Below are 9167 nucleotides of genomic sequence, written 5' to 3'. Positions count from 1 at the left end.
ACACCTTCTTGCAGCGAAACACCTCCGCTCCCTCTTTTGATTGTGTATGTTCGGGCATTCGAACCTTTTCTTACCCGCTTTTTACAAACTATGGTCGGACATTCAAACCTTCTTGTGGCCGAACACATCCACTTCTGCTTTTGATGATGTATAGTTGGGCATTCACACCTTTTCTTACCCATTTTTCAGTAATTATTGGTGGACATTCAGACCTTTTTGCAGCTGAACCCCTCTGCTCCCGCTTTTGATGGTGTATAGTCGGGCTTTCGAGGCTTTTCTTCAACGGTGTTTACAAATTATGGTTGGAAATTCAGACCTTGCAGCCGAACACCTCCGCTCCCTCTTTTGATCATACATTGTCGGGCATTCGCACCTTGTCTTACCCGCGTTTTACAAACCATGGTCGGACTTTCACACCTTCTTGTAGCCGAACAACTCCGCTCCCGCTATTGATTGTGTACAGTCGGGTATTTTAACCTTTTCTTACCCGCTTTTTACCAATTATGGTCGGACTTTCACACCGTCTTACAGCGGAACACCTCCGCTCCCTCTTTTGATGGTGTATGTTCGGGCATTCGAAATTTTTCTTACCCACTTTTTACAAACTATGGTCGGACATTCAAACCTTCTTGTAGCAGAACACATCCACTTCTTCTTTTGATGATGTATGGTTGGGCATTCGCACCTTTTCTTACCCATTTTTCAGGAATTATGGGTGGACATTCACACCTATTTGCAGTCGAACAGCTCTGCTCCCACTTTTGATTATGTTTGGTTGGATATTCGAACCTTTTCTTAACTGCTTTTTACAAACTTTGGTCGGACATTCAAACCTTCTTGTAGCCGAAAACCTCCACTCCCTCTTTTGATCATACATTGTCGGGCATTCGCACCTTTTCTTACCCGCTTTCTACAAACTATGCTCGGACATTCAAACCTTCTTGTAGCCAAACACATCCACTCCTGCTTTTGTTGATGTATGGTTGGGCATTCGAACCTACTTGTTGCCCGCTTTTCATTAATTATGGGTGGACATTCAGACCTGCTTGCAGCCGAACACCTCGGCTTCCGCTTTTGATGGTGTATATTTTTGCATTCGAACCTTTTCTTACCCGCTTTTTACAAACCATGGTTGGACTTTCACACCTTCTTTTAGCCGAACAACTCCGCTCCCGCTATTGATTGTGTAGAGTCGGGTATTTTAACCTTTTCTTACCCGCTTTTTACCAACTATGGTTGGACATTCACACCTTACAGCGGAACACCTCCGCTCCCTCTTTTGATGGTGTATGTTCTGGCATTCGAACCTTTTCTTACCCACTTTTTACAAACTATGCTCGGACATTCACACCTTCTTGCAGCGAAACACCTCCGCTCCCTCTTTTGATTGTGTATGTTCGGGCATTCAAACCTTTTCTTACCCGCCTTATACAAACTATGGTCGGACATTCAAACCTTCTTGTGGCCGAACACATCCACTTCTGCTTTTGATGATGTATAGTTGGGCATTCACACCTTTTCTTACCCATTTTTCAGTAATTATTGGTGGACATTCAGACCTTCTTGCAGCTGAACACCTCTGCTCCCGCTTTTGATGGTGTATAGTCGGGCTTTCGAGGCTTTTCTTCAACGGTGTTTACAAATTATGGTTGGAAATTCAGACCTTGCAGCCGAACACCTCCGCTCCCTCTTTTGATCATACATTGTCGGACATTCGCACCTTGTCTTACACGCGTTTTACAAACCATGGTCGGACATTCACAGCTTCCTCTCCACCATACTTGTATGGTGGGATATTCACACCCACTTGCATCCGAAGACCTCCGCCCCCACTTTTGTTGATATTTAGTCGGTCATTCACACCTTACCCGTTTTCTTGCAGCCAAACACCTCTGATCTCGCTTTTGATGATGTAAGATTGGGCATTCAGACCTTGCTTTTCCTGCTTTTCACCAACTATAGACGGACATTCACACCTTCTTGCAGCCGAACACTTCCGCTCCACCTTTTAGGTTTCTATCACACCTTTTTTTTCACCGCATTTTATAGATTATGGTTGGAAATTCTCAACCACTCATCCGAAGACCTCTCCTCCCGCTTTTGTTAATATATTTGAACTTTAGTCAGACATTCACACCTACTTGCAGCCGAACACCACCTCTCTAGCTTTTGATGATGTATGGTCCGGCATTCCTACCGTTTCTAACACATTTTTCAGCAATTATGGTAGGATATTCACACCTTCTTGCAGCTGAACACCTCCTCTCCCACTTATGATCATATGCAGATTGATTTTCGAAAATTTTCTTTCATGTTTTCTAGCAATTAATGATGGACATTTAGACCTTCTTGCAGCTGAACACCTCTGCTCCCGCTTTTGATCATACATTGTCAGGCATTCGAACCTTGTCTTACAAACTTTAGTCAAACATTCACACCTTTTTGCAGCCGAACACAGTTTTTTTCAGCCGATTTTGGGCATTCGAACCTTTTCATACCCACTTTTTACCAACTATGGTCGGACATTCAAACCTTCTTGTAGCCGAACACATCCAGTCCTGCTTTTGATGATGTATGTTCAGGCATTCGAACCTTTTCTTACCCGCTTTTTACAAACTATGCTCGGACATTCAAACCTTCTTGTAGCTGAACACATCCACTCCTGCTTTTGATGATGTATGGTTGGGCATTCGAACCTACTTGTTGCCCGCTTTTCATTAATTATGGGTGGACATTCACACCTTGTCGCAGCCAAACACCTCCACTCCCTGTTTTGATCATCTATGGTTGGACATTCGCACCTTTTCTCACCCGCTTTTTGCAAACTATGGTCGGCCATTCACAGCTTCCTCTCCACCATACTTCTATGGTGGGATATTCACACCCACTTGCATCCGAAGACCTCCGCCCCCACTTTTGTTGATATTTAGTCGGTCATTCGCACCTTACCCACTTTTGGCAAACTATGGCCTTCTTGCAGCCAAAAACCTCTGATCTCGCTTTTGATGATGTAAGGTTGGGCATTCAGACCTTGCTTCACCTGCTTTTCACCAAATATAGTCGGACATTCACACCTTCTTGCAGCCGAACACTTCCGCTCCACCTTTTAGTTTTCTATGGGGCATTCACACCTTTTTTTTCTCCGCATTTTATAAAAACACCACAGGAACACCGTATTGAGGCTTTGTTCTGACCGCTCATTCGGTGTCGCGTTTCTTTCAAGCAATTCTCCTGGTTAGCCCGCACTCGGCTCGCTCCCAGAACTGTGTTAAAGTCTACTTCGCATTCACTCTCTTTTCTCAGCAGACTAAAAGAAAGTTTCATCTTGGGCTCCCTGAAACTTCCATCCTGCACCGCTGTTTGCTTTTTCACAAGAGCAGAGGAGAGCGCACCGTTCCCAGGGGCACTACAGTACCGGGTCGATGCTTGGAGTGAACGGAGCAAGCTCCTTTTTCAACTCCTATTGATACAAATCCATTTAATATGTAGTCCTCGCATAGAGGACACATCAGACATTAAACTAATAAGAACAGATACTACACTTGATCTTAGCCAAAAGGCCGAGAAGCGATAACTGTCCACTGGTTCACGTCCGAGGGCCCTTCCTGGCACAATGCGCACTTGTAGCGGTGTTCTTTTTATGGCCATAGTGTCACTTTGCACCTCGGCCCACCCGCTGCACTGAGCACTCTTCAGCCCTTTTAAATGGTATAACTTTACACTACCGCACGCTCCAGCGAGCACCATTCAAGCAACAACTTTGCACTCCAGCTTCGAACATTGGCACAGTCGCAACAAGTAAGGCGACTCTACTCAGAGAAGTCACTCTGCACAGTAACAAGATTTCTTTTGCACAGACAGAAAGGGCTTCATCCGCAAAGGTAAAGCCTGCCAAAAATAGAAACAACTCATTAGTGCTGCTCAACGTTGTACTTTGCAGTAAAAGAAAGAGCAAATCTAAAGATTCAGGAATCCGAGACTAAGCTTACTTCCATGAGTTCTTCACGATTTCGGATTTTGCTATAAAATTAATTCCTTCACTCAAACTAAATTAAAACTGCTAAACCGCTAATCTGTTACATGCAAGGCAGATGTCAAATTCACCGAAATAGGATCTAAGGGTATTTGGCCAATCGAGCTGTAGCAGCTTCGGTAATAGAGTATAAGTTGAAGAGTTTGTGAATAAAGGTGTGCGCACACATAGTGAGTTGTAGGAAAATAGGCAGGGAGCAATGCCGGCTGGGGTATAGGTTCTTGTATGTTGTCTGACTGTTTGATTTGAATGTGTTGTGTAAGTGTCCTGTTGAATGTTACATGTTTGGGCTTTGACACGCTTCACTGTGGTTGTTAACTGTGTGGTGTGTCCTGAAATGTTATATGTTTGGGCTGTGTGACATGCTTAATGCTTTTCAGTAGCAACCCACTTATTCATATATAGCAACTGACAACATAAGAAGTCCGGACATACTTTGATAGTAGTTGTAGAAGTATCCTTATTGATAATAGATAAACTAATTCATAGTGATAGAACAGTAGATGAACAGGTGCCTGCACATGTCTCATGAAAATAGAATGGGTGTATGATTGCTGACGGCAGAGCAATACTGCCAAACTTATGAGTTCTTGTGGCAAACTTGATTCAGTGTCTTGACGTGTATACGCTGTTTCGCTGACTTGTCACAAGAAACAAAGTATGTTTGATAAGATCCGACCATTTTATTACGGGAGGATCAGTATGTATGGATTCTGATGTGACTGATAAACTCATTCGTATCTAATAATCTAATACGTGAGACAACGCCCTGGCACACAATCAAAAAAAAAAAAAAGAGAGAGCGGTTTTGTGTCCCCACAGTCCATAATGTAGAAAAGAGAGAAAAAAGCCTTTCTGATTTGTTGTGTGTGCTCACAGTGCAGAGTGTAGAGAAAAGAGAGAAAAGAAAGCCGTTTTGGTGTCACGGGTGTTGTGACTTACACACACACATTTCTGAATTGAGAAAGGAAATTATTTTAGAGGAAGCACTAGAGTTTAGATCCCACATTTGTTGATAGGCATTCATTTAATTTTTCTTTTAATCAGTTTTAAAGTGAATACTAACTGAGAAATGAAAAAGGTGAAGAGTTTAGAAGCTTGGTTCAAGAGCAAAACTTGGTTTATGATCAGCTGAGTCTCTAAACAGAACAGCAAAGGGCTTCATCGAACATTTAAAAAAGATTCAGATTGTTAGAATATCCAGAATTTATAGGAATGGTGGTGATTACTCTTATTTTCTAGAATGGAAATAACTGCACCATGTCTGTTTTATGAATTTAAGGGGCTAAAAAGTTTTGTTCTCGTTTTTCTATGATTAACCGAATGTATGTGAGAGTCCAAACAGACAGAAGGGTTACGGCCGAGCGCTGGACCTTCCAAAAAAGATGAGACAGGCTGGACCCGTGCCATACTAGTTAAGGCCTGCCTGTGGATAACAGGTTCTTTAAACTCTCACACACACAAACTCACACACGTTCGCACACATACACCCATACACACACACATTCTTGAACTTGCTGCAAGATTAAACCTTTGCATTAACTGACTCCAGCAACTCTGAGTCTCATTGAGAGACTTTTCTCAACAATTGGGTCCTCAAACCAGATCTCAACGTTTTTTCCGCTGTCCAGGGTCGGAGCTGAAACCGTGCACGGGGGAGTCCAGTACTCCTAATGAAAGACCCCCTGCTGAATTGCGGTAATTAGGGGCCAGTGTCCACTGAAAGGGGGAAAAAGGGACGAGATCGTACTTTTGAATCAATGGCCAGAAGCCATTGGCAGTGCAGGCATCAACAATAATGGTGTTATTTCACCCATTAACACTTAAGGTACCTCATGCAGTGGCTGTGATATGGTTACTTAACAAAATATCTTTACCAGACATCTCTTCTACATAACAGTTCTTCTTTCACAGCCACACCTTGTTGTCGAGAGATGTGCTACACTTAATCCATCCACACTGCTACCTACCCCACAGATGGAAAGCCAGAAATAACCATCAGTGTTTTACCCAGGCCAGACTTAACTGATATACGTTATGAAAATGCAGAAATAACTATATTTATTCAACAGATCAAGGAAAAAAACCCTGATGGCACAAATGCTACAGGATTTGCAGTAGTAACAGAAACTGAAGTTTTCTTAAAACAACCACTACCAAAAAATTACTCTGTTCAAGCAGTCGAATTGGTAGCTTTAACTGAAGCTTGTAAATTAAATAACAAAAAGGTTGTTAACGTTTACACTGACAGTCAGTATGCCTTCTCAACTGTACATGTGTTAACACAGCATTGGAAAAACAGGTATGTTGACATCCACAGCTAAATGTATAAACTACAAATATTTTAGCATTATTAGATGTTATTCAATTGCCATCTACAATAGACTCGTATGAATGACCGGAAGGAAAACCATACTGCCAAAGAATTTGTTTAAATATGCAGCAGTATTGAGCCACGGACCATGTCATGTCTCAACAGGAGGGATGGAAGCAATAATGAACCAGGTTTTTACAGCATATGGTTTTACTAATTATTAAAAACATTTTTTTAGAATAAATAAATTAATAAAGTTTTGTCTAGCAGGTCAAATATGTGCAAAATACATTCCACAGGGCAATCTAAGACCAAAACGAAGATAATTCCCTAAGCCAGTGTATCTTTTTCAACATATTTGTTTGGATTTCATTATTTCATTATTTTGTAGATTTCATTGAACTAAATTAATGTTAAGGGAAACGATTCTGCTCAGTGACAACAGAGGTTTTTACCAAATGGTCTGAAATATTTCCATGTGCACAAGCAGATGCACTCTCAGTAGCAAAATCACGCGTAAAATAACTCATTTCTAGATTTGAAATTCCTGAAAAGATCTTCAGTGATAATTTGACACACTTTGTAAACAATGTCATCTCACTGATGGCAAAGAACTTAAAATAGACCTTAGAAACCACTGTGATATAGAAGGTTTCGCTAACACATTGGAATTGTTTTACTATTTACATATGCATGTGCAGTGAAGAATTGCTTGCTGCTGATAAATGCAAAGAAGAACAGCTTACACATAAATGCTCACATATAGGCTGCTGAATGCAATGAAGACCTGCTTATCCAGTAAAGTTCAATGTCAATGTGTAATATTCAATTAGGATTTGCAAAACAGTGAAGTTAAACAATGAATGGGTCCATAGTCGGTATGAGAAGACTACAGGAATATTTACCTGGGTGTACGTTCAAACAGAGATGAGAAAATTGCGATAAATTATTGTTTGTTTGTTTGTTAGTATGTATATGAATGTTATGTGTATAAACTGTGTTGAGTTGTAGTTACTCAGTAGTGTCTCAGTGAAACAACCGACGGGGGAAGCCTTGCGGTGACAACAAAAGCAGTGTTTTACTGATCAGTCAAGTTGCTCCAGTGTACTCCATACAAACTGGTTGGCTACTGAAGGGATAGAAAATGGGGAATACTTGTTTTAAAGCAAACAAGGAATTAGATGGGAAAAATACATGTTTTAACGGGACCCAGACAATATTAAATACTCAGACAGATGGGAGAAGAAGTGTAGTTTTGTAGGAAATCACAAAATTATTACATAAAATTAGTGAAATCAATTGAAGAATGCCTTTCTGAAGAGCTGTTTACCACAGATGAGCAGCTTTGCGACCAAGCACATTGTAGATCGCTTTACTGCCAAAATGATCTAGTTTAATGGATTGGTTTAGACATTTATAACAGCATTTTAAGAACAAAGAGAGAAACAAAAAGGGACAACGCTTCATGGTGGAAGGTGATGTATAAATAACTGTGTATATGATGAAGGAGAGACCATTTGAGCAGCACAGCCATTTCGCAGCACAGGGACAGCAGTCCAAGTTAAAGGATCTCCCATGTGGTATCACCTGTCACACTGTGTCAAGGCATCAAAAGAAGAAAAAATCACCAAACTCAAGGACAAAGAGACGAAGACTCCGGTGAACGAAGAGAGAGGACTTACAAACCAGAAATACAAAAGGATGCTCGATATCAAGATCCAGAAGAAGAGGCTAACAATGCCACGAACACTTACGATGCTGGGAATGATGCCAGCAATGAACAGAGAAGAAGATTCAGTGTCATCAATCTGCAACACGTGCCTCTAATGAGGGGGTGAATATAGAATCCTCAACGATTACAACGTCTCTGGGAACTGTGACAACAACAAGGTTTAAACCATTTTGATATATATTGTAACCTATTGGCTAAGGAATAGTGCTGAAAATGAGGTAAATCTAATCCACCACTGTCCTTGGTCTTCTGTAGGGTTTTTAAACTAATACGTGGTGGTTTGTTTTTCCACAGAAATTTGGAGATGCATGAATCTAGTGACTTAAACCAAGTAGCAGATGGTTTTATGGGGATCATTGAGAACAAATAGTTAACTTTTGGTAGTATCATCATTTTAATGGTTGTAACTCTCCCCATAAGTGATATAGGTAAGGACTTCCAACGAGAGAGATCGTCCTCTACTCTCTTTACTAATTGCACATAATCCATCTGTACTTATCAGTTTAATATGTGATATGTCTATGCAAGGACTACATATTAAATGGATTTTTATCAATAGGAGTTGAAAAAGGAGCTTGCTCCGTTCACTCCAAGCATCGACCCGGTACTGCAGTGCCGCTGGGAACGGTGCGCTCTCCTCTGCTCTTGTGAAAAAGCTAACAGCGGTGCAGGATGGAAGTTTCTTTTAGTCTGCTGAGAAAAGAGAGTGAATGCGAAGTAGACTTTAACACGGCTCTGGGAGCGAGCCGAGTGCGGGCTAACCAGGAGAAATGCTTGAAAGAAACGCGACACCGAATGAGCGGTCAGAACAAAGCCTCAATACGGTGTTCCTGTGGTGTTTTTATAAAATGCGGTGAAAATAAAGGTGTGAATGCCCCATAGAAAACTAAAAGGTGGAGCGGAAGTGTTCGGCTGCAAGAAGGTGTGAATGTCCGACTATATTTGGTGAAAAGCAGGTGAAGCAAGGTCTGAATGCCCAACCTTACATCATCAAAAGCGTTTTTGGCTGCAAGAAGGCCATAGTTTGCCAAAAGCGGGTAAGGTGCGAATGACCGACTAAATATCAACAAAAGTGGGGGCGGAGGTCT

At 41.4% G+C, this 9167-nt stretch overlaps 1 non-coding gene and 1 pseudogene across 1 annotated transcript; one reads left to right on the top strand and one right to left on the bottom strand.

Annotated features, from left to right (window-relative positions):
• Positions 1 to 3381: 3381 nt before the first annotated feature.
• Positions 3382 to 3572, bottom strand: LOC140283294 (U2 spliceosomal RNA). The gene has a single exon (XR_011910003.1). It is a non-coding gene; the product is annotated as a U2 spliceosomal RNA (small nuclear RNA).
• A 4968-nt stretch (positions 3573 to 8540) lies between these two features.
• LOC140283427 (U2 spliceosomal RNA) lies at positions 8541 to 8717 on the top strand (annotated as a pseudogene).
• Positions 8718 to 9167: the final 450 nt, after the last annotated feature.

The sequence above is a fragment of the Leuresthes tenuis genome, unplaced genomic scaffold (genome assembly GCF_036924035.1).
Source record: "Leuresthes tenuis unplaced genomic scaffold, fLeuTen1.0.hap1 SCAF_23, whole genome shotgun sequence".
In the NCBI taxonomy this organism is placed as follows: Eukaryota; Metazoa; Chordata; class Actinopteri; order Atheriniformes; family Atherinopsidae; genus Leuresthes; species Leuresthes tenuis.
The sequence above is the reverse complement of the archived record's forward strand: the minus strand, read 5'-3'. Positions and strand labels throughout refer to the sequence as shown.